The sequence below is a fragment of the Artemia sp. Qi Xiang Cuo genome, chromosome 7 (assembly GCF_049724085.1).
Source record: "Artemia sp. Qi Xiang Cuo chromosome 7, ASM4972408v1, whole genome shotgun sequence".
In the NCBI taxonomy this organism is placed as follows: domain Eukaryota; kingdom Metazoa; phylum Arthropoda; class Branchiopoda; order Anostraca; family Artemiidae; genus Artemia; species Artemia sp. Qi Xiang Cuo.
Window position 1 is genome coordinate 8,090,831 of NC_142800.1, and position 25,659 is coordinate 8,116,489.

Below are 25,659 nucleotides of genomic sequence, written 5' to 3' on the forward strand. Positions count from 1 at the left end.
AAATGAAATTTGAAAAATCAAGAGAATGTAACTGTGACAAGGTAAACCACGACAAAACACTACTGAAATATTCCAACTCTTGCATTTCAAGGAAAGAAATCCAAAATGAACTTTGAAAAATCAAGAGAATGTATCTGAGACAAGATAAACCACGATAAAACACTACTGAAATATTGCAACTCTTGCAATTCACGAAAGAAATTCAAAATTAACTTTGAAAAATCAAGAGAATGTAACTGTGATATGGTAAACCACGACAAAACACTACTGAAATGTTCCAACTCTTGCATTTCACGAAAGAAATTCAAAATGAACTTTGAAGAATCAAGAAAATGTAACTATGACAAGGTAAAGCACAACAAAACACTATTGAAATATTCCAACTCTTGCAATTCAACGAAAGAAATCCAAAATGAACTTTGAAAAACAAGAGAATGTAACTGTGACAAGGTAAAGCACAACAAGACACTACTGAAATATTCCAACTCTTATATTTCAAGGAAAGAAATTCAAATTGAACTTTGAAAAATTAAGATAATGTAACTTTGACAATGTAAACCACGACAAAACACTACTGAAATAATCCAACTCTTGCATTTCAACGAAAGAAATTCAAAATGAACTTTGAAAAATCAAGAGAATGTCACTGTGACAAGGTAAACCACAACAAAACAGTACTGAAATATTCCAACTCTTGTAATTCACTACAAAAAGTCAAAATAAATATTCAAAAATCAAGAGAATGTAACTGTTACAGGGTAAAGCACTACAAAATACTAATAAAATATTCCAGCTCTTGCGATTCAACGAAAGAAATTCAAAATGAACTTTGAAAAATCAAGAAAATGTAACTGCGACAAGGTAAAGCACAACAAACAACTACTGAAATATTCCAACTCTTTCATTTCAACGAAAGAAATCCAAAACGAACTTTGAAAAATCAAGAGAATGTAACTGTGACAAGGTAAAGCACAACAAGACACTACTGAAATATTCCAACTCTTGCATTTCAGCGAAAGAAATTCAAAATGAACTTTGAAAAATTAAGAGAATGTAACTGTGACATGGTAAACCACGATAAACCACTAATGAAATAATCCAACTCTTGCATTTCAATGAAAGAAATTCAAAATGAACTTTGAAAAATCAAGAGAATGTAACTGTGACAAGGTAAATCACGACAAAACACTATTGAATTTAAGTATGTTTCACCTCATTCGAAGATATGTAAAAAAAAAAGTGGAAAAAAATATATCATGTTAAAAAAGAAAAAATAAAAAAAAAAGTGGTCACTACAAATATTTTTTTTATAATAATAAAAGTTCTGACATACATATCTATATCATTTCCATTTTGAAGTTGGAAAATATAAAATAAGATTTTTTTGTGTTTTAAGTGTGTTTCATGACATTCTAAGAGATGTAAAAAAAAGTTGAAAAAAAGTTAAAAAAATTAAAAAAGTTAAAAAAAAAGTTGGGGGGGGGTTGGAGGGAGGGGTGGAAGGAGGGGGGGGTTGGTGGAGTGGGGGGGGATGGAGGGTTGTGGCATAGTGTGGGGTTGGGGAACTTTGGGCCGGAATAAAAAAGTCGGTATGATTTACCTCATGTACTAAGCTCGCAAGCCATTTAAATGCAGTGTTTACATACTTTTTTCTCGTTTTAATATCTCTCTTTACCGACCTCTGGAGATCCAGGTTCAAAAATATTTAACAATCTGTTAACTATAATGGGGTCTGTATAAATTTTATTAGAATTAATTTCTTTACCCACTAAGAATATAAAAGAATAACTTACTTCTTGCGTGTAGCTTTCATTAATATTACTTTTGTTTGAATGCATCATTATATTTCAAATGCCAATTTTGAACTGAGAAAATAACAAAGTTTTTATATCCGTCTTCAAGGTTAAACATAAATCAACCACACCTAACAAATTAATTTACAGACAGAATTTCACAACTTCATACAAAGAAAACGAATCATAATACCATGAAAACACTCACGACTTTTAACAGAAACATCACGCACTTTTAACAGAGATCAGCACGAATTTTCATGGTTGGTTGAATCCGATCATTGTACTGTCTGCTCCAATGTAGCTATAATGCTTCCGAGCAGAGAGGTAGCCAATGTGGCTATCATGCTTACACGCGGGCAGTCCCCCCCATGTAGCTACAATGCTTACAAGCGGGCAGTCCCCCCATGTAGCTATAACGATAAGTAGCAGACAGTCCCCCCATATAGCTATAACGATAAGTAGCGGACAGTCCCCCCATATAGCTATAACAATAAGTAGCGGACAGTCCCCCATATAAGTATAACGATAGGTAGCGGGCAGTCTTCATTGTCAGAGTTTTTATGCCCGTGTTCAAGGTTAAACATAAAACATCCACATCTAACAAATTAATTTACAGACAGAATTTCATAACATCATATCAGGAAACGAATCACAATACCATGAAAACACGCACAACTTTTAGCAGAAACATCACGCACTTTTAACAGAGATCAGCACAAATTTTCCTGGTAGGCTGAATACGGTCATTGTACTGTCTGTTTGTATGGTGGGAGACACTCTGCTACCTTATATTATAGCTATATGGAAGACACCCCGCTTGAAACTGTTATAGCTATATGGGGAGACACCCTGCTTGAAACTGTTATAGCTTCACTACTAATGCCTAAGGAAGAGGTTAGGGAGTCAGGTTGAAGATTTCAGGGTATATTGAAGGAAGCAGGGCAAGTGGTTGTTGAAATAAAACTTGCAAGAAATGGTAGAACCAATTAAAAAGACGTTATTTGAATCAAGGGTACAAAAATGCTGTATTTACTTCATAAAAATAAAAAAAATAGGCCACTGAAATGGAAAACTGAAAGTTGGAACACCATTTTTGAGAGTGGAATGGGGTCGAAGGGCAACCAGTTCCCCTCAATTGCAGAGAGATTTTGTTTATAACAGTAAAAAGAACCAACAAATACGCGTATAGGAATGACACAAACCCCAAAGAGTATGTGATAAACAGGATTCCTGTTATTTAATCACTTGATCCATAAAAAAAAAACGTGGTTTACGAACTCTGGGAAACAGGCCAAAAAATTTTCAATCCAAATTCTTCACATTACATGTAAAGTCTTACTGATCATTTGCCAGGCCAAGATTCTCAGATTTTCCCAACAGTTTACTCTAAAAACGTTTAAGCTTTCCTTCGTAACTTAAAAGACACTTTTTGTGCCAAATTTTTAAAATTATTTACTATACTAAAATCCTACTAGGGTATTCAATCCTCCTGGAGATATAAAGTATAGATTGTCTTGAAAGAAAATATTTCTTAACAAGTAATGTAAGGTGGGTGAAAGAAGTTTTCTTGCTAGTGCCAGCTCTGAGGATCAGAGTATGCTTGTCTGTTCCTTACGGGTGACTCTTTCCTCTTCTTTGAGGGTTGAGTTTTGTCTACCCGTATCAGTCTGAATCTGATTAATAACGTTCTTGGGATGGAGAAAAACACAAGCCGAAACCCTTACACCACCAAGGATGTCTTTTTAAAAAGGAAAGAAACGGCAGGTTCCCATCACGAATACACCTATTGCAAGGGGCACCAGTAGCAGAGCAGCTGCTGATACTTTTTTGTCCACTGTGGCCAGAAGCATGCCTGGTGTCTTTTCTTACGTAACTTCCTATTTTGTGTCCCAGAAAGTCTTCTGTTCCAATTGGATCAATTGTGAAGGAAAAGACCTATTTGCTGCTCTAAATGGGGTGCTGTAGGCGCACTTTCAGCTGAGGAAAAAGACAATAGTCAAGGTGGACTTCCGAAATACAATCTGACATGGGTTGAATCGTGCCTTTCTACAATTTGATTTCACCGACTTCATTCCTCGGATACCGGTAAATTATATGGTAAAACCTCATTGTTAGTCACTTTCCCTGATTTGGTAACATCCCCTTAGCCTGTAAAAGAGGTGATTGTACTTTGTTGCTGTCACTTGTGGCCCAGATCAGTTAACAATAAGATTTCGTGCTATCTGTGATCAGAAATATAAAGTGTGATACTCTCTTACTAAGCAAATGGATGTTGCTCAGCCTAGGATAGGTGGGGGAAGGTTGTCAGAGCTAAGTGTGTCAGTTTAATTGAAAGTGTTTCTTAGAGAGATGAATCATCTTAGTAGTAGTTTGTTTTGTCAGTGGATGACTGAGCAGTTATAGGTTGAAGGCATTAATAGCGTGTTTTTCACATGACCAATATTGTTATCAATGGTCTTCACATCCCCAGTAGTTTTCAATTGAAAATTTTTAAGTAGCTGTTCAGTTTAAAATTATCGAAAACCTATATGTTTAGCTTTCTAGTTTCGTGGACAGTAATACCGTGATGGCAAGTTTCTTCCTAGAGATTTATGTATTCTATTCAAAATAAAAAAAAAATTATTTTACATTATCAAATAATGAATTTCATTATAAAAAGTTTTGCGTAGAATTAACTAAGTCTTGCCTGGTAATATCAGAATTTTGTTTTGTCATCTTTACCCCTTGCGTAGTATCACGTAAATCCTACCATACTTTACCCAAATCTTGCATCGTATTATAGACGCCTATCTTTTCCCCAAACACATCCAATTAGAATTTTGAGATAGCCAGTTTATTCAATGTAGTTGAAAGGTCTGGAAATTATGTCTTTGATGATGATAATCCCCTCAGAGCCCTCAGGGCAAGGTTTGTAGGTTATGCCCTGGGGACATATAAGGTTTTATAGACGCGTTGTCGTAGAAACTTCAACAAAAGCATATTTGATTGGAAATTGAAAGGGCTAGTGCCCTTTCTTATAGTCGAAAGGGGTTGGAGAGCAAGTTACCCCCTTTCACGCCCATCCTTTCCCCAAACACATCCAATAAAAATTTTGAGATAGGAATTTCGTTCAATGTAGTTGAAAATTCTGGAAATTAAGTTCTTGAGGATGACAAACCCCTAACTCCTCAGACTAAGGGTTTTAAGTTATGCCCTGGGGGCATATATGGTGTGTATAGAAAGTGTTTTCGTAAAAACTTCAAAAATGGCTCTTTCGATTGAAAATTTAAGGGGCTAGTGGCCTTTTTAATAGTTGAAAGTGATGGAGGGCAACTAACCCCCCCTCACGCCAACCATTTCCCCCAACACATCCAATCAAGATTTTGAGATAGAAATTTTGCTCAGCGTAGTTGAAAGGTCTGGAAATTACGTCTTTGAGGATGACACTCCCCTTACAGTCCTCAGGGAAAGAGATGTAAGTTATGCCCTGGGGGCATTGAAAGTTTTTATAGAAAGCGTTATAGTAAAAACTTCAAAAAGCGTTTACTCGATTTGAAATTGAAAGAGCTAGTGCACTTTTCAATAGTTGAAAGTAATTGGAAGGTAGCTAACCCCCCTCTTGCGCCCACCATTTCCCCTAACACATGCAATCAAAATTTTGAGATATCTATTTTGTTCAACGTAGTTAAAACTTCTGGAAATTAGGTCTTTGAGGATGATAAACCTTTTTAATAGTCGAAAGTCATTGGATGGCAACTAAGCCCTTCTCACGCCCACCTTTTCCCCAAACACATCCATTCAATATTGTGAGAAAGCCATTTTGTTTAACGTAGGTGAAAGTTCTAGAAATTAGGTCTTTGAGGATGACAACCTACAGCCCCCCCCCCCCCACCTACAGCCCTCATGCCAAGGGTTGTAAGTCATGCCCTGGAGGCATATAAGGCTTTTTATAGAAAGTGTTCTCGTAGAAACTTCAAAAAGGGTTCTTTTGATTGGAAATTAAATGGCTAGTGCCCTTTTTAATAGTCTAAAATGATTGGAAGGCAACTAACACCCCTTCCACGCCGACAATTAATCCAAACGCATCCAATCAAAATTTTGAGATAGCCATTTCGTTCAAAGTAGTTGGAAGGTCTGGAAATTGTATCTTTGAGGATGAAAGTCCCCCCACAGCCCTTAGGGTAAGGGTTGTAAGTTATGCCCTGGAGTTATATAAGGTATTCATTGAAAAATCTATCATAGAAACTTCGAAAAGGGCTTCACAGAAATTACAATAAATAACCGAGTCAAACTCAAAACGAGCAGAAATTAACATGAGTAGGGCTCAAACCCATATACCTTCCCAAGGCCGAAACATAATTTGCATTTTACTGAAGCACTTTACTGAAAAAAAGCTATAATAATTTTTTTTGTATATTTAAAGCATTAAAAAAAAATTAGGTACAAATTTTTTAACCACTGAGTTTCAGGGAATTATTTGCATTATAAATTAAATATTTAGTTTGTTTTCATTAGTTATTTTCTGTCGTCTGGATTATTATACTGATAGAGTTTGTTTTTTATCATAAATAATCATTAATGATAAAAAACAAACTCTATAGTTTGTTTGCCATCAACCCATCTCCCCCAAAACATTTTTCAGCCATTTCTCGTTACAAATTTTACCTCAACTCATTCATTTGGGTTTTTCGCTAGAAATTCGCCCCCCAATATCACACTATAACTACGGATTAGAAATACAAAATTACACAGTTCAACATACAAATAATTTTCAATAAAACAAAAATGAGGTAACAGGTTTTAGACTTTTGCGGCTAGGGAAGGGAACAGTGGCCAATATCTTGTTTCGTGGTATTTTTTGCTTTAAGTTCAACTTCCATTTTATATAGTTTTTAATCTTTTTAATATTTATTTCTTCATTTATCTTAGTACCTCTTATTCCTATGCCTATTATAATAGTTAATTTCAATATTGGTTTGTTTTGGATAACATTTATTCTTTATTAGTAGTTTCAAGTCATTTTGAATTTGATATTATTATAGTAATTTATTTATTCTAGTCTTAAGTTTAGTGTGGCTCTTTAATTTTAATTGAAAGACTTTTTCTTAAAGTACTTTTTTAATTAATCATTTTAAGAAACCTTAATTTTAACAATGGACATCTACTAGGATTTTTGGCCCTTACCCCAAGGGATATGATTGGTTATTTCTACCCAAAAGGCATAGTTACTTGAGCTTGAACTACTTTGGACAAAATGAATATCTGGTCTAAATATTTTGATGAGATGTATTTGGATCCGGGTTGGGTGTCCTCTATTTACTTTGCACACTTAAAAAGGGCACTAAAACTTTTATTTTACGAGTGAATGAACCTCCTCCAAAGTTTATGCAACCACTCCTTTAATATGAAGTTATTCTGGGGAAAAAGTAGTGATAATAAGGAATAATGCATCGAAGCCTTATGGCTATTTACCATAAATAACGCTAAACCGTTGTCTCTGATTCCAATTAACTTATTTTTACAATAAACTTTTTCTATTAAGACAAATTAATATTAGAATTATAAGTCCTGAATCAGTTACCAATTGCAATTTTCCCTCACTAGAGACCTTTTCTCGTGATATAAGTGTGTTATTACTAGATTAGATCCCTCCCCCCCCGCCACATTAAGTTCTCTAAGGGTGTTAATAATGATCGTATTTTGGAGTCAAAAGCATTTAAAATTCTACTCTGGAAAGTTCCTCCCACATACAATGTTCCCTCTCTGTCCAACATTTCTCACTTCAGAAAACTCCTTTCACATGGAAAGATACCCCTGAAAATTTTATCTGGTAAACTTTCCTTCCAGCTGGACAATTCTCCTCTGAAAAATTTTTCTCACGTGTAAAATATTGATAGTATTCTTGCATCTGAAAAGCATTTAAAAAAATTCGATTAAATATCAAATTTACAAAAGTATTGAATGACTGAACTGGCCCTTAAATTTGAAGAGGCCCTGAAATTTCATTTAAGGGCCTCTAATATCAATCACCAAAAAAGTACTAAAAGGGGATTTGGGAACAGGGGAGGGGGCTAAACCTAAAACCTTTAAAATATTGTACTCAACAGCTTCGTAAGGTTTCTTGGAGGTCAGATGAAAAGTGAGGTAATGGATAAATAACATAGACAGGCAGAAAAACATACATTTTATTTTTTGCATGGAATACATATTTTGTTTTTCAAGAAAGCTTATATTTTTGTCATACGAGGCCTTAAATAGCTGAGGTACCGATTCCACGCTACTCACGACAAATTAATGAAAGAGTAAAACAAGAGAAAACACATCAGTGCTACCCAAACAAAAGCATGATTTTCTTGTTGATAAAGATGTGGAAGGGGCTATAGTGGTTTAATATAGGGTTTTCAACAATTATAATTCGAACAAAATAGCTTTGTTCTGATCTTTGTTCTAGACGTTTCTAAGAGATTTCAGCCTATTTATCAAAATCGCTATATGTTTTTATTCAAAATTTAACAATTGATATTGATCAAAAAATAACTTCTCGTTCCTGAATTAGCTAAAAACGACTATTTTGTCTTGACTTTTTCTAACACGTTCTATAATTTTTAGTAAAATGGGCCATGAATCCCTCTTTACTCGATAAATCTCACTATGGGTACATTGCCAAATCTAAAGACCTTGCCCCAAGAATGTGAGGTTCATACAATCCCTACATGACAATATTTTGACCTTTCAACTATACTGAACAAAATAGCAATATTCAAATTTTGATCTGATGCCTTCGGGAGGAAGAAAGGAAAATGGGGCGTGGGAGTGGATTGTTTACCCTCAAACTACTTTTGATTCTTAGAAACGATAGTAAAACATTTAATTCCATTTCAAATGTGCCTCCTTTAAGGTTTCTATCATAACTCATTACATTAAAAGTCACATAGAAATAAAAATAAAGCCACTTATTTCGTTGCTTATGCAGAAGCATCGGACGTCATTTGATGTGACCTTATTTTGTTGTCCTAGGTTGAATTTTGTATCACAAAACTAAGAAGAAATTTAAGCTTTTTCTTATAAAGTTTCAGTACCGTAAGGAAAAGACGATGCATTGAACTTTTCTACTCAAGCTGCTGGTCAAGGCCTAATATCAATAGGGTGGTTTTTATATCGATCTGACACCTCAATCGAAGGTTTCCCGGCTGTATTTTGAAATTCTTATAAATTTCTTATCGTTTTAATTTTTTGCTTAAGGTTTAATCGACTTCCATCTTGAATTAGCGCGTGTTTGGTTGTATATGACACAAGACTATTGGCTAAATAAAACTGAATTTTAGCTGGATTAAAGAAAATCCTAAAAACTCCAGCGATTCCAATTCGAAGAATATAAAATTAAAGGGTGCTGCTGACTAACCTTACATTATTATGGAATGCTTGTAACCTACCAAAGTTGATACCTTCTGGGGAAAAACTAAACTTAAATGAAAAGTTCCCAATTGGGAGCGTAGAGGGTTAAAGGGTAATTAGTAGTAGTCGTACGGTGACTACTCAATAGCATTGAAATATAATTCTTTTTCATAATAGTTAGAAAAAAATTTATCGCGTAATTAGAATCCAGAAGGCGATTAAGTTAAGTATATACTCCCCCCAAAAAAAGGAGAAGAATAAGACCGAGGTTAAAATACAGCAATATTGAAAAGTGATAGACGATTCCGGCAGAATATTTTCCTGTTCTATAGGAAGAATTTAAAAGTGCTCACGTTTTTGTAATGATAGTAACCCAGGTAAAACGTACGTAAGAATACTTTTTGTTACGTTAAAAACAAAACATGATGTATGTCAAAAATTTGGCCTTCTGGCTGCTTTAAAAAAAATGTGTTATCTAAATTAGTTTTATTGCGCTCTCTGAATTAGAAGTTTAATTGCTGCCTTATTTGCATTGGTTTGTTTGCAATGTTTTAGAGCACTAAAGAAATTTTTTTACAATTATTGCTGCAACACTAGTTTGTTTCTCATTCTGAATTACGACGTTAATTACTGGATTGTTTCAGTTGGTTTGTTTGCAATGTTGAAAAACACTGAAGATACATACATATCCCGTAATATTTTTTAAGGACATTTTAATGATTATTTTAAAGAAACAAAAGGTTTCAACAGAATAGAAACAGATTTTTTTTATGTAATTTACTCAAAGAATAGAAAAAGTACATATTTCTGAATCAGAGGCAAATATAGCTTCACTGTATTAATATTTTTTTTCAGATACCCTTAATATGGTAGGGTGGTCGTATTAACTTTGGACGGGAATCATTTGATTGGAAATCGAAAGTTATGTTGCCTATTTTGAAATCACGCGATCGAAGGATAACTAGAGCCATCCAACACCCTTGTAACTTGAAGTTAGGCAGATCAAAATTTGTGATCGTCATTTTGTTTAAAATAGTCTAAAGGCCAAATAACTATAAATCCAGGGCTGACAAAACCTTCCACTTGACAGGTTCCCTAGGTAAGGGCTGTAAATATCTTAGTCTAAGTAAATTGGCTTAGGAATACATAATAGTAATGGCTAAGGACTGTTGTAATTTTGTAGTTATAACAATCTAGTTACAACCAATGCACTATTTGGTCATAAAATACCCCATAGGTGAACTTGAGATTCAAATGTTGATAAGACAACTAACCTTATTGATTATTTTAATGTAAACTGAAGATGGCAGTATCAATATAAAATACTAGGGTATATAAAAATGTAGTTGTAATTGTTAAAAGTAAAAATCACCATCAAATAGTGCTAGGGTTAATTTGAAGCTGAAATTCAGGAAGGACAACTACCTTCAACAAAACGATGTTGTCGGTAGACTCCTCTGAAAGATTTGAGATACACTTTCCATAGAAAGTTGAGCAATAGCTTGAAAAGTTTGAAATTGGACACGGTAGTAGATGGATAAAACACTCTAAGAAAATGATTTGTGAAGTTGCTGATGGGGTTTTACGGAAAAAAGTTAGAGACTTAGCTATAAATGTCAGGGAATAGATTTCAAATTTAATAAAATGGAAAAAGGGCTTGTACAAGAATAACTTGAGCTATAGACCTCATGAAAATAAAAGGAATGTAAAGAAACTGAAGAAAGTATTGAAATGCGAATAAATTGGTGTAAAGGGGAAGCCATGGATAAAATTAATGGAAATTAAAAAAAATTATATGGAACTAAGTAAAATTATCTGGAATTATGGCAGACGGCACTATGCTAAAATATTTTACTGGCATGTTAATAAACAGTAGGAAGAGAGGGTTGTATCTAAATGGGATTTTCCTATCCAGCAAGTAAAATTCCTTTTTTGCTGTGCGATTTTTTTTATTAAGCAGGTGCAATTCCTTGGGGGGGGGGGGTGTTAACATATGCTGGACCATTTCTGAATATTTTTTTTCAAGGCTTTGAAATAGGATTTTTGGACCGTTCTCATGACATTGTCTAGACTATTTCTCAAACACTTTTTCCAACGGCAAACCCCATGTAAAAGATCTACTTTTTTTGCAAGACCCTTCCTAGGGAATTACCTTTGTAACCCCACTCTGTTTTTAATGGGTAGGTAGTTCCGGTGGATTTTCTATAGATAAACACTTTCTTTTTATTAGTAGGTTATTCCAGGGGATTCTCTGTGAAGAGCCTCTTTTTTTTCGATTAACATAAGACAGACCATTTCTAAGCATTTTGTTATTTAAAGACTTTGAAACAGATTTGTTTCTCTTACTTAAGAGGTGCACAACATATCATTTAACACAATTAGTCACCAAATAAAGGAATTGCCATTATTCACAGAGGGAGAAAGAATTTAAAAATTGACACCTTTTTAGCTTCATGTGAGTTACTATTCATTTTCAAAACATGAACTAGCAAAGCCGATCCATCTCAGGGAGAGAACAAGAGATGTATCGCTCCTCTTATATTCGTCACATACATTTAGCGAATGTCTTAGATATTCCATGAATGTCAAAAGTTCAACCTCAAATTTTGAGCGTTCATTTCTTATCATTTCAGTAACCACTGAACTACTTTTGAATAAAAGCGGTTTATGACAGTGCAAAAATATTTTTGTAGAGTACGAAAGTTAGCCCGTGTTTTCTCTTTTCTTTAACGAAAAACTTTTTCCGATTTTTGTTATTTTTTTGGATTGATCAAACTCACATTTTTAGAATTAGTCTTAGGCCTTTAACCCTTTTAGGGTTTTAGAGTTTGGCCGTATTTTAATTTTTTTGTAATAGAACCTTTTTCCGATTTTTATTATTTTTGGATTGCTCAAACTCACATTTTGGGAGCTCGTCATAGGGCACTATCCTACTAACCCTTCTAGAATTTGAGAGTTTGACCGTGTTTTCTTTTTTCTTAAACATAAGACTTTTTCTGATTTTAATTATTTTTGGATGTATCAAACTCAGATTTTAGGAGTTTGTTTTAGGCCAATAATCCTTATAACGTTTGAATGTTTGACCGAGTTCTCACTTTTCCTTAATGTAAAATTTTCTGATTTTAATCATTTTTGGATGTATCAAACTCAGATTTTAGGAGTTCATTTTAGGCCCAATAATCCTTATAAGGTTTGAAAGTTTGACCGAGTTATCACTTTTCTTTAATGTAAAATTTTCCTAATTGTTTGTTTTTGGATTGAACAAACTCAAATTTAGGGAGTTCATCATAGGGCAATAAACCTTTTAGAGTTTGAGAGTTTGACCATGTTTTCACCTTTTTTGAATATAAAGCTTTATTGTGATTTTTATTACTTTTTTGGATCGATCGACCTCATATTTTTGGAGTTCATCTTAGGGTAAAAATCTTTTAGAGTTTGAGAATTTGATCGTATTATCAGTAGTGACCTATCTTCAGGTTCTGTGACATGCCCTCCATTTTCCCATAATTATGGTTATGTTTGATTCTTGTTTAATGTTGGTTATGTTAGTTGGTTATGTTTGTTGATGGTTATGTTTGATGGTTATGTTTGTTGATGATGTTTGTTAGTTGTTGTTTGTTGGATGTCGATGTCTATGTTTGTTAGTTATGTTTGTTGTTTGTTGGTTATCTTTGATGTTTGTTCGTTATTTTTCTTGGTCATGTTTGTTTTATTTTAGTTGGTTATTTGGTTTGATAGTTACGTTGTTTGATGCTTTTTGATGATTTGGTTTGTTGGTTATGTTATGTTTGATGTTCGTTGGTTATGCTTATTGATGTTTATGGTTTATGTTTGTTGGTTATGTTTGTTTGATGTTTGGTGGTTATGTTTAATGTTTGTAGTTAGTTGTGTTTGATGGTTATGATTGCAGTTTGTAGTTGGTTATGTTTTAGACATGTTTGTTGGTTATGTTATGTTTTATGTTTGTTGGTTATGTTTGTTGGATATGTTTGATTTTTGTTGGATCTTGGTTATGTTTGTCTGTTATGTTTGTTGTTGGATATATTTGATGGTTATGTTTGTTCCTGATGTTTGTTGGTTGTTGGATGTTGATGGCTATGTGTGTTGGTTATGTTTGTTGTTTGTTGTTTATGTTTGATGTTTGTTGGTTATGTTTCTTGGTCATTTTTGTTTGATGTTTGTTGGATGTTGATTATGTTGTTTGATGGTTTTGTTGGTTATGTTTGATGTTTGTTGATGGTTTTGTTTGTTGGTTATGTTATGTTTGATGTTTGTTGGTTATGCTTGTTGATGGTTATGCTTGATGTTTGTTGGTTATGTTTGTTGGATGTTGGTTGGTTATGGATATGGTTATGTTTGTTGATGGTTATGTTTGTTGTTTGTTGATTATGTTTTTTGGTTATGTGGTTTAATTTGGTTATGATTAATGTCTGATGGTTATGTTGTTGGTTATGTTTGTTGTTTGTTGGTTTGTTTGATGTTTGTTGTTTGTTGGTTTTGGATATGGTTTTTTGCATGTTTTTTCATGGTTATGTTTGTTGGTTACGTTTGTTGGTAATGTTTGGGGATTATGTGCTTATGAGTGTTGGTTATGTTTTTTTTTGTTTGTTGGTTATGTTTGTTAGTTATGATTGATGGTTATGATTAATATTTGTTGGTTATGTTTGTTTGTTATGGAGACTATGTTTGTTGTTTGTTGGTTATGTTTGTTGGCTTAGACATATTTGGAAATAAAGGATGTTACTACCCAATGCTACCCCATGCTTCTAGGCAATACTTTTTTAAATGTTTTCTCCCCCAATACATGTCCAAACGTGCCTACCCCGGCGGTAGAAGTCATTTTATAGCACATTAGATACGTGGAGCTACCAGCACCTCAAGCCGTCACATCTACGCAAAACTCCGTGACACACTCCTCTGGACTGATATTATGTGACAGGACTTACCCCGTTTCAAACGGACAGGTCTAATATGCTTGACGCAATTTTATGTAACTTTGCGACAGGAGCCCATGGGGGAATCCCCGCTTATAACGTAACGAGAGTACATACCCTACGTAATTATTGTGCAATACTGTCATGTAATACTTTTTTTTCCCCAAAAAGCTCAAAGTGTCTTTTTTCCTTTCCTTCATTTTTCCCTACTTCTTGACCCCGCCAGGACTCGAAAGGTCATTCCCTTCCAATGGCTTTTTGCCTTACCAGGAAAGACTAAACTGCTATTCCCAGTATTTTGTATCTGGAACCATATTCTAAAATTAACCTTTTCTACAGCACCTGAGTTTCCCTACTTTTTGGCACTCATTAGAATGATTTGTTACTCTCCCAGTTTGACACGCTACAGGTGACATTAGCTCTCAAGATATTAATATAGGGAAATGCATGCCTTACTTATGCTAAAGAATACATCTTAAAAACGCAAACATTGTAAATAAAACCTTTATTAATAAAAACCAACTTACATCAATATTAAAAACATAGAAAAAAGTAGTTAAGAAACATGACAAAAAAATGAAACGTGAAAAGAGACTTATTGTAAAATTCACAAAAAGAACCGTGTATTATACAAAAAAGACCTCCTAGAATGCAACCAAACCCTATCATTACCTTCCACAAAACATTCCACCCCACCATGGCATCATTACCCCTATCTGTCACCTTGTGACACACTCCCCCCAGTCCTCAGGCAAGCTGATATTATTTCTATATTTGAATCGCTTTAAGAGCTTTTAACGGAAATATCCATTTCTTTGAGTTAACCTTATGAATATTTTCCAATATACTTACAATAGGTTCCATCCTCCACCTAGCAATTATTTTTGGAGGGCGCCTTGCTAATAGATGCAATTTTTAGGCATCATTCTGGCTTATAAAGGGATAAAATATAAACAGTAACGTGCGTAATGAAAGGAAAGATGAGGGAAAATTACTCCAGGGGAAGGGGTCCTCTGCGGGAGGAGGAGGACCGTTTTTTACGACGCCAGCTTAACACTGCCTTTTTTTAGGTAGTCATTTGTGTTTATGTATAATATTTTTATTGCGCAAAGCGGTAATTAAAAGAAAAGTTAAGTGTTTTTTTTATTATTAGCCCGCCACCGTCTTCTACAGGTACCACCCCGGTCACAGGCCGCCTCCGAGGGAGTTTCAGCCCCTCCATGTGGTTTATCTCAGCCCTGATGCAACCCACGACACATTTTTCAGCAAAAAGTCAAAACATTTCTTGATCCAGCCCACCCCGCGCAATGCAGGGGAATTTGGTCAGTGTCAACTCGTTCCAAGGATGGAATCTGGACTTCGGCTAGGCAATAATGGTAGTTAAAACATGATCTTGCTCAGGATAATTTAAAAAGTAGTAATAAGAGTGAAATTATCATAGAATTTCTAGGATATAACCTCTCCCTCTAACGTCACATCATCCCTGTTTCTAGCAATCAGCTGGCAAGATTCCTACCCCTGGCATTCCACCCAGGATTCCAGGTGTTCTAATATTTCTTCTGGTTTGACAAGATTCCCACCCATTTTAAATACATTGTTTTTTTTGGAAGACTTCCAGAATTTCCGTGACCAGGTCTAATATGGATGACGTCATCGTATCTTACAAGCTAGATTCCAGGACCCCACGGGGAAATCCTCCAGATCAAGGAACACACCCGGATGATGCGTAATAACGTCGGTACACATCTTAACCAATAACACCTAATGGGAGAGGTTGGAAGATCGTCTTGTGAGAAGGGTAGATACCCAAACCGTTAAAAAGTATACTTATGGTCTAGAGCGGAACGGGGCTGCCAAACTGTTTTCACACTGACACCAGCCATCATAACCATCCCCCCATCACCCATATGATACCAGTCCTTGCCCCCTAGGACATTTTCAACCTTTTTGGCTCCGAAAATAAGCTAAAATATCCCATTAAACAACATATTTTTGAAAACAGAGAAGTCGCCACGTTTCTTTACTAGTGTTTGATACCCTAAGCATTTCATATCACAATGCCAGACTATTACTGCCCATGTGATACACCTCTGTCATCTCCCAATTACCCCTTAAAACCATTTTGAGACATTTCTTGATAAAAGTTTTACTTCAAGTCATTCATTTTGTTTTTGCAAGCAATTGACGCCACAGTACCACACTATAACTACTCACAGCGGAGTTGATCAGAGGCCACCCCTGAGGGAGTTTCAGCCCCTCCACATGGTTTATCTCAGCTCTGATGCAACCCAGGACACATTTTTCAGCAAAAATATCTAAACATACAGAGGAAAACTCTATTTCGATAAATTCTTGTTCCAACCCACCCCGCGAACTGCAGGGGAGTTTGGTGAGTGTTAACTCGTTCCGGGGACGGAATCTGGACTTCGGCTAGGCGATAAGGGAGTTTAAAAAATAATCATGCATAGGATAATTTAAAAAGTAGTAATAAGAGTGAAATTATCATAGAATTTCTAGGATATACCCTTCCCCCTCTAACGTCAAAGCATCCCTGTTTCTAGCAACAAGCTGGCAAGATTCATACCCCTGGCATTCCAGCCAGGATTCCAGGTGTTCTAATGTTTCTTCTGGTTTGACAAGATTCCCACCCATTTTCAATATTTGTTTTTTGGAAGACTTCCAGAATTTCCATGACCAGGTCTAATATGGATGACGTCATTGTATCTTACAAGCTAGACTCCAAGACCCCACGGGGAAATCCTCCTGACCAAGGCGCACAGGCGGATGCTGCGTAATATCATCGGTAAACATCTTGAGCAATAAAACCTAATGGGAGAGGTCGGAAGATCATCTTGTGAGAAGGGTAGATACCCAAACCGTTAAAAAGTATACTTATGGTCCAGAGCGGAATGGGGTTGACACACTGTTTTCACACTGACACCAGCCCTCCTAACAGCCCTTCCCCATCATTCATGTGGTACCAGTCCTCACCCCATAGGACATTTTCAACCTCTTTGGCTCCGAAAATAAGCTAAAATATCCCATTAAACAACATATTTTTGAAAACAGAGAAGTCGCCACGTTTCTTTACTAGTGTTTGATACCCTCAGCATTTCAACTCACAATGCCAGACTATTACTGCCCCTGTGATACACCTCTGTCATCGCCCCATTCCCTCTACAAACACTTTTGAGACATTTCTTGTTAAAAGTTTTACTTCAAGTCATTCATATGGGTTATTGCAAGCAATTGACGCCACAGTACCACACTATAACTACTCTCTAGCACCGTTACGACACCCCTCTGTCATTGCCCATCTCCCCCAAAACACTTTACAGAAAATTCTTGTTAAAAGTTGCATTTCGACTCATTCATTCGGCTTTTCGCCGATAATTCACACCACAGTACCACAGTATAATTACTCTCTAGCCCTCCTAACACACTGTTAGCGTCTTCTAACGTTTGAAACACACAGACACAAAAACACGCGAACACACAAAAAACATATGCACAAAAACACAAACACATACACAAAGAAACAAACATACACAAAAACACACACACACAAACCCATACACTCACACAAAAACATACACACACACACACACACAAACAAACAAACACAAAAAAAAAATACACAGAATCATAACACACACACCTACACACAAAAACATACAAAAAACTTACACACACACAAAAACACAAACCCACAAACAAAAACAACCACAAACAAAACAAAAACACAAACAAACAAAAACAAACACACACAACACACACAAAAACACACACAAACAAACACACACACAAAACTGACACACAAAAAACATACACAAACACAAAAACACAAACACACACGAAAACAGACCCACAAAAACACACACATAAAAACATACACTTCTAAAAAGACGCACAGACACACACACAAAAACAAACAGACACACAAAAAATCAAAAACACACACAAACACACACACAAAAACACATACGCACACAAAAAAAAATGCACAACACCAAGCCATTGGAATTTTTTTGTTGAAGAGTAACACTTGAAATATTTTCGTAGTGTTATGTTATGATTTGACTTGTCATTGTTACACTCTTTTGATTTTTCAAAGTTCATCTTGGAATTTTTTCGTTGAAATTTAAGACTTGGAATATTTTTATACTGTTGTGTCGTGGGTTACCTTGTCACTATTACATTCTGTCGATGCTTCAAAGTTCATTATGGAATTTTTGTATCGAAATGTAAAACGAAAGGAATATTTTTGCATTGTTAAACGAAACTATTTTTCATTTTGTTGGTTTCTTTCCTCTCTGAGTTTCATTTGTCATGTATAGCCAATGTGGTCTAAGAATGTATATAGGTCAAGCTTACGGGGAGCATTGGACCAATATTGTTTTAGATTTTTTAAATTGTGTTAAGAAACATGCAAATCTTATTTGTCAGTTTAATTTCTTAGAAACTTGCAAAAGACATCGAATTTTTCCACCTTCTTTACGTTTCAACCTAAATTTAGGCACACAATCTGAAGGCCCATTTATTCAGAGAATGGGTTTCAAAACTTTAACACATATTTTAAAAGACCATAGTTCCAGGAGATACGTCCTTAGCAATAAAATACCTAATTTAAAATCCTAATTACATCAGATTTTGTCCCCTCAAGATTTTCACCAGATTTTACAAATCTCACATAGGTCTTTCAGACACATATTCCATTTAGCTAAAACTTGTTTATCGGAAAAATTCTCAAACTGGAATTTCAACAGTTTCAACAAACACGGATTTTACTTCCTAGATTTTGTCCTGGCCCTCCTTTGGAAAATCTATCCTCTAAGGTTTTTACATCCAAGGAGCTAAGTATTCTTTCAAAAGGAAAAAAATTACAATGGCTCAAACACACGTAAATACATCAGAAATTATTACGGGCGTGGATTCTGCTATTTTTAGCTCTCATGGTGAAATCGAAAATCCAGCCCTACTCAGAGGTGAAATTGTAAAGAGTATTCTTGATTATAGTCCATCTTTGTCACTTTCAACTCAATCCAAGGGAGAAATTCAAATCCTCCGAAATTTAAAAAAAGACAAAAACACAGTGATTACGAGAGCGGACAAGGGAAACACAGTTGTAATTATAAATTCTGCAGATTATGAATTAAAGTTAATACCCTTTTAATGGATAAAAATATTTACATAGAAATAAAAATTAATCCCACGGACAAATACACAGAGCAGTTGAGAATAGAACTAGGAATTTTATAAGACAGTACACTAATTACCCCTCAAATGTACAGAAAATTTTACCCCAAAGGTTGTTCAGCCCCAAAGTTGTATGGTTTGCCTAAAACCCATAAGAAAGATATTTCGTTATGTCCTATTGTAGCATGTTATAGTTCTCCAGCTACGGGTATAGGAAGTTTTTTAGCCACTAACAGAAAATATTATTTTATCTAGTTTTGATGCAGTTTCTATGTACACTTAATGCGATGTCCATAAATGTGAGCAGGCCTTACAAAGAAAATTAGAGGAAAATTCAGCTTGGTCGGATTACAAAACTTTGGAAATTGATATAATAATGACCCTTGTCCGTCTTTGCAACAAGTTCTCCTCGTATTTTAAATTCCGAAACAAGTTTTTCCTTCAAATAATGAACTTATCCATGGGCACTGTCTTGTCTTTTTATTTGGCAAATTTTTGCATGGATTTCATAGAACAGTCTGCTTTGAATAGTTTCCACTTAAAACACTATATCTGGTTTCGTTTCGTTGATGATATCCTTTCTGTTTGGGAACATGGACAAAACTCTCTAAGAGATTTTTTGGCACATTTGAACTCTTTTGATTCAAATCTCCAGTTCACAATGGAACTCGAAGATTCAGGTAAGCTGCATTTCTTGGATATTTTGATTATAAAAACTACTCCTAGCCTTGAATTTTCTATATATAAAAAGCCGACTCATAATTATCGATATCTACATTTCTCTTCCCATCACCCTCCTTCTGTGAAAAGAGGGGTGGCAATCTCTTTAGTCGACAGAGTTTCAAAAATTTGTTCCCGTAATCATATAAATTCTGAATTAAATGATGTCAAGGATATTCTTTTCTGCAATGGTTACCTAATCAAACTTACTGAAAATATCATAGATAAACGATTAAATATGATAAAAGAACAAAATAGGGAGCTTGACCCCCATGATTCAGTTACCCAGGCAATTGAGAAAAAAACTTTCATCGCTATGCTATTCATCCTGAAACTTGGCGATAAACTTGGAAAAATTTAAAAAAAACATAATCTCTCCGTTTATTTCAAAACCGAACAAAAAGTTGAACACTTTTCAACTCAGGAAAGGATAAAACTGACCCTGTACTGGGTAGTGGTTTCTACAGAATCCTGTGTTCTTGTGGGAAATTTTACATTGGTAGGACCCATCAAAAACTAGGTGAACGTTTGCATGAGCACAAAATTTCAATAGATAAGTCCCTGAGATTAAAAATAACAATGACAACTTTGACTCGGCATTGGCTTCACATATTTTCGTAAATCCAACCCAACTGGTTCTTTTTGACGAGGCAACCTTAATATCAACTGTAAATGGCGTACCACACACTTTTAAATAGGTAATTGAGGTAAAAAAAATACATGAACCCAAATTTAGCAATAACTAGAAATACTAGAGATGTTTTATTAGGCTCAATTTAGAATCGTTTGATTTCGAAGGATTCGATCAATATCTTCGCCTATTATAACTTAAAAGAATCTATTTACATATCTAATGAAAACCGAAAATGTAGATTAGCTAAAACTATCGCAAGGCAAAGGATTCCTGCTCAATCATCTTGGTAAAGTCTTTTTCATTGATTCTTGTCTGTTTTTTATTCAGTGTCTGTTCTGTTTTTGAAGGGTAAACTTCGAAAGGTTAGATTTTCGAGTTTTTTTTTTCTTTGTCTTCTCTTTTGTTTAGCACCGAGGACGACATGGTGGAGGTCCTTGTTGAAATATTTGCTTATATTTTGTCTTCTTCATGGTTCGATCTTTACAGGCTGACAAAATCCTTATTTTTTTTACCCTTTTTGATTTTATTTTTCATTTTGTTAGCTTCTTTCCTCTCTGAGTTTCATTTGTCATGTCTAGCCAGTGTGATCTTATTCAATTAATTCAATTTATTCAATCTACAATAAGTGCATAATTACACTTAAGCGCTAAAGGTCCGAAGAAGCATAGCTTGTAGAGGACCTCGTATCAATCATAAAATCAACACAAAAAAAAATCAGGGAAGGAAAAAAAATACAATAATATCTCAAAAATATAAACACAATACGAGAAAAATAAAAAAAAAAACAAAAAAAACGAGCAACTGCTACACAATAACCTTTGACTTAATTTTATCGGAACTGAAAATGTCCTGTAATTTATTAAAAATCCAAACTATTAATAATATTATTAAACAACGAGGTTCGAATCTCATTCAACATAGTAAGAGAGGAGAAAAGGAAAAAAAACTATATAAATTAAAGCGGAATAAATAGATAAAGCGAAATGAATAAAGAATTAAAGAAAAAAAAACAAATTACTTCAAGCCTTAGAGAATATTTTTCTGCAAAGGGAAGAAGAGTTTTTGATAAGAGAAAGTTCACTGGGAATAGAATACCAAAGAGCAATTGCTCTATAAATTGGTGACCTCTGAGCTGCTGAGGATACCCCTTTAGGCAGCCGAAATTGGTGAACAGAGCTCCGAAGCAAAGTCTGGCACTTACGTGTTGATGCTAGATCAAAGTAGGATAAGATATTTGGAGGAAGCGAGAAATTGAAGGCTCGATGAGCTAGTTTTAGGTTCTGCTTCTTGATAACCACTTCTAAGGCATCTAGACCTGTATCACTGTAAAGATCAGCTGTGAGATAGAGTCGGGGTAGGCGAAAAATTGCCTTCACCGCTCTATTCTGTGCTGTTCGGAGTTGCCGAAGGGAAGAATAGTTAGTATTGCCCCATAAAGTGCAGTAATAAGAAAGATAAGGAAGGACAAATGCATCATAAAGAGAAAGCATTACATCGGGAGGAAGAAACTGATTGGCACGATGAAGCATAGATACTGGACGAGAAATTATAGAATGTGTATAGGAAATATGAGTTTTGAAAGAAAGAAAACAATCAACATGCAAACCAAGAAGTTTAACACAAGTGCGGTGGGGAATTATATTAGTACCATAAAAAACAAAGATTGTTGGGGAAGGTTCAGACATGTGGTATGGGGTTTGAAAATGAATAATACTACTCTTAGAGCTTTTCAACAGCATCCCGTTCTGCTCAAACCAATCACGCACATGGTTGAGCAGAAGCTGAGCCTTAGGAACAGAAACCACAAACATTAGAAACCACAAAAAAATTACAATCGTCTGCAAACAAAACCGTGTGGGTATCAAGGTTGGGAGATGGAGGAAGGTCATTAATATAAATAAGAAATAGGAGTGGTCTCGAAACTGAGCCTTGAGGTACTCCTTTGGAAACTGAAGCTATATCAGAACATTTCCCATCATAACACACAAACTGAGATCTATTAGACAGGTAAGATTTAAACCATTCAAAGGCAATTGCCCGAACTCCAAGTAGAGACAGTTTTCCCAGTAAGACAAAATGATCTACCATGTTGTAAACCTTATAAAAATCAAGAAATAGTCCTAGAGCACAACGACCCTTGTCTATGTTAACACGCACGAATTCTGTACCGTCAACTAGAGCGCATGCTGTAGAGAGTTTTGGTCGGAAGCCATACTGGTGATCAGACAGAACAGAACCGCTTCCAATTGAAGCACAAGTAGACAGGAATGAAAAAAGCCTCTTATGCACAACTTTTTCAAGTAATTTCGAGAAATTGGGAGAATTGATATAGGTCTGTAATTTGACACTAAGCTGTGGTCATCCTTCTTAAAAAGGGGGAGTACTTTTGCAATTTTAAACGAATCTAGGTATACACCTTTTAAAATAGATAGATTAAAAATATGGGTAAAAGGTTCAACAAAATAAGAAGAAACAGACTTAAGCACATGGTTTGTTAGTCCAAGCGCATCAGCTGTGTTACTGCTACTTAAAGAAGAAGTAAAATCATAGATCTCTATGCTTGTACAAGGAGTTAAAAAAATACTTCTCTCAGCTGGTGAAGATTTACCTAGTTTAGGAAAGGAGGGGGTCTTAAAAGTTGGTAGGGTGGTAAAGTAAAAGTTGAAGGCACTAGATACAGCTGCTTTTTCAATAGTTGAACTATCTGCATTCTTGAAGGCAGTACGCTGTTTCTTTGATTGTTTCCTACGAGATAAAGCTCCATTAACTACACTCCAAACTTTCTGTAAAATACCTTTGCATTCCTGAATTTTCAACAAAAAATAATTCTTCTTAGCTAGTCTAATTGTAGATGTTAATACATTCTTATAATGCTTATACTTCGATAAATCATCAGGATCAAGGCCTTTGCAAGCCAGCTTAAAAAGCTTTGACTTCTGAATTGTTGATCTCACAAGACTAGGAGACATCCAAGGCATCTTGGGTTTATATTTACTTGAAGATTTTACTAGGGGAATTTTTTTTTCAATTAGTGTTGTCAGCCGACTTATTACTGAGGCTGAAGCCCTATTAATATCATAAGAATTCATTACTGAGCACCAATCACTAGCACTAAGATCAGACATAAGGTTATGAACACTGCTCTGACTATAAATTCTTGAATAAGACTCACCTCTGGTATCCTCTTAGCTCAGCATTTTTAATTTGGGAACAGATCAATAAATTGAAAAACGGTCAGAAAGATTAGAGAAAAAAATACCAGAGGAAAATTTAATATCATTTTTAGAAGACAGAAAAATGTTGTCAATCAGAGTTGCAGAAGATCTGACTGGATCAACACGAATAGGAAAGAAAAGGCAAGGAAGAAGGCCAGAGGAAGAAATAGATTAAAACGGTCAGATAGATTAAAACGGTCAGACTCATTATTACACCCAATTTTCAATAAATTGCAGTTAAAGTCTCCAAGCATAAAGCCATTTCTTGAAACAAGCTTATCAACTGAGTACAATTAATCATCAATTAATTCAGAAAATTTCGCAATTGGGAAAGGTAGAGGCTTATAAAATAAACAAATAGTGTTACAACTTACTGTATCACATGACAGGTCAACAATCAAAGCATACACACTTCTATTATTTATGACTGGATCAAAAATCTTCTCAAAATCTGAATGTCTCACAACATTAAGATTACTTCTTACAAAAAGGGATATACAACCAGAGCACTTAGTTAGAGATCTAGTTGAGTGGTATGCAGTAAAACCTGGTATATCATCACTTGAAGACAGCCAAGTCTCTGTGAGACCTACTACATCATAAGGGCAATTAACACCACCAATATATTGCAGAACATTATCCCATTTTTACCTTAAACCTTGCACATTCAAAGTAAACACATTAAAGTTTTTAACAGAAGACATTGTGGGCAGCACTTTTTAAAATAATGTTGATAAGAATGGTAACAACAATCAGACTGGTGAAGAGATTTTAAAAGAGGATCATTTTCACTATCATCATTAGAGACAAAAGGTGAATCAAAACCCACTGAATATAGAAGAGAAAGTTTAGTTAGGAAACAAAAAGAATCCTGAGCATCATCCATTTTCATTATCCAACATTAGGAAAAGTGGTGAAACAGATAAAGCTAAATTAGTCTGGACAGGAAAAATACAGCATGGAAAATAAGTTAAAAAAAAGTGAATGTAATAATCTTGATGGCAAGGGAAAAAGTACAAGCCAAAGAGAAAAAAGAAAAGTTGGCAAAAAATAACTAAGCAGATGAAATGTTGTTGTAAAGAAAAGGTTATATTAAGCAGCACTAGTCATTTTGAAACAATACTGGCAAAAGATTCTTGCAAAACAGGAAGGGCATTAATGTCAGCAATGGATGATATTTTGAGTATCCTACTTCCACTTTTAACAATAATATCACCATTCGCAGCCCATGCACTATTCCTGCCACAATGAGCTTTAGATTGTGAAAGTAAGGTAAGCCTAGGTTTATTCATAGGGTCATTAATGACCACACCAGATCCTTTCAAGTTTTTTTTATTTTGAGAAGCAAGAAACGTGCTCTGAGGTTGCAGAACTCAATAATAACTGGTCGATTTTTATTACCAACTCGTTTTCCAATACGTTTCACAAACACAATGTCAGTGTTGCTACATTCTGCTGATGTTTAAAGATCATTTCAGGATTTGTTCGTTGAAATATAAGACTTGGAATATTTCTGTATTGGTTTACCTTGTCAGTGTTGCATTCAGTTGATGTTTCAACATTCATTTAGAATTCTTTCATTGAAATGTAACACTTGGAATATTTTTTTAGTGTTATTTCTTGTCACCGTTACATTCTGTAGATGTTTCAAAGCTCAATTTGGAATTTTTTCGTTGAAATGTAAGACTTGGAATATTTTTATGCTATTTGTGTCGTGGTTTACCTTATCACTATTTCATTCTGTCGATGTTTTAAAGTTCAATTCAGGATTTTTTCATTGAAATCTAACA

General features: G+C 34.9%; 1 protein-coding gene across 2 annotated transcripts in view; it reads right to left on the reverse strand.

Moving 5' to 3' along the window:
* LOC148949910 (uncharacterized) overlaps positions 1-9,589 on the reverse strand; it is a 45,422-nt gene extending 35,833 nt beyond the window's left edge. The window contains exon 1 of one of the 2 annotated variants that reach the window (XM_089091364.1): positions 9,524-9,589. The gene's annotated coding sequence lies outside the window, so the exon portion shown is untranslated. The remainder of the gene's footprint in view (positions 1-9,523) is intronic. The other variant, XM_089091365.1, reaches the window with a different exon arrangement.
* Positions 9,590-25,659: the final 16,070 nt, after the last annotated feature.